Source organism: Octodon degus, unplaced genomic scaffold (genome assembly GCF_000260255.1).
Source record: "Octodon degus isolate 3935 unplaced genomic scaffold, OctDeg1.0 scaffold00016, whole genome shotgun sequence".
NCBI lineage: Eukaryota > Metazoa > Chordata > Mammalia > Rodentia > Octodontidae > Octodon > Octodon degus.
Genome location: NW_004524592.1, coordinates 6,655,996 through 6,657,045, shown reverse-complemented (window position 1 = coordinate 6,657,045; position 1,050 = coordinate 6,655,996). Strand labels below are relative to the sequence as shown.

At 46.7% G+C, this 1,050-nt stretch overlaps 1 protein-coding gene across 5 annotated transcripts in view; it reads right to left on the bottom strand.

The window, feature by feature from the left end:
* The window catches only part of Kansl1l (KAT8 regulatory NSL complex subunit 1 like), a 129,940-nt gene that overhangs the window by 120,914 nt on the left and 7,976 nt on the right, over positions 1 to 1,050 (bottom strand). The window lies entirely within an intron of this gene.

Below are 1,050 nucleotides of genomic sequence, written 5' to 3'. Positions count from 1 at the left end.
CTACCTTCGTGGGAACTGAAAAAATCCATGACCAAAAAAAAAAAAAAAAAAAATGCTACTTCCAGCCAAAAGAGAGCAGAGACCTAAATACTGTCAGCCAACAGCCAAGTGAATAATCAGGGCCGGGGAGATGGCTCAGTGGAATAAGCGCTTCCCTGGCAAGCGCAAGGGCCTGAATTCAATCCCTAGTTCCACCAAAAACACCACCACCAAGTGAATAATCTGAGGAGCAGAATTTATCAACTTGAAGATGACTGGTGGTCTTACCAATTATGTGATGGTAGCCCAGTGATAGGCCTCTGCCAAAAGTACCCAGCTAAGTCATGCCTAGATTCTGAACACAAAGAAAACTATGAAATAATCAGTGTTTTGAGTCACTACACTTGAGAATATTCTCTTACACAGTGATAACTAATACACTTGGATATGAGTAAAGACTTTTAGGTGGCAGTCTTCGAAAGGCTTAGCCATACCACAGCCTCTATTCTGATTTGCTGAAAATGTATCCTTATTTTTAAAAAGAAAAATCCTAGCCTGAAGTAAGTCTCTGTGCACTGCAACCAATGACATTCATAAAAATAGTTATTTCTCCTTTATGTATTTTCAAACAAAATGAGTGCGCTTACTCTATTTAGTTATTTAGATGTGCAATTGTTTTGTACAACTGCCAAGTGAATATCACTGCTGGCTACCTTCATGTTACATGAACAATTATACTGATCATTAATATAAGCTCTAAGAAGACATGGATTACTGTTTTATAAAATCCATGTGTGGACCCTGCGCCGGCGGGACCAGTCCCAGCCCAGGTGCAGCGTGGGCCGGACCCTCTCCCAGCCCCTCGGGCCGCCCCACACCACTCTGCTGTACCTCCCCACCCTCCCGCCAAGTAGGAATTTCTGCTGACTTCCAGGAACCCCCAGACCCAGTCCTACCCAGGTCCGGTGAGTGTGCGGAGAGCTTCCTGCTACCTGCGCCGGCGGGACCAGTCCCAGCCCAGGCGCAGCGTGGGCCAGACCGTCTCCCACCCCCTTGGGCCGCCCCCCACCA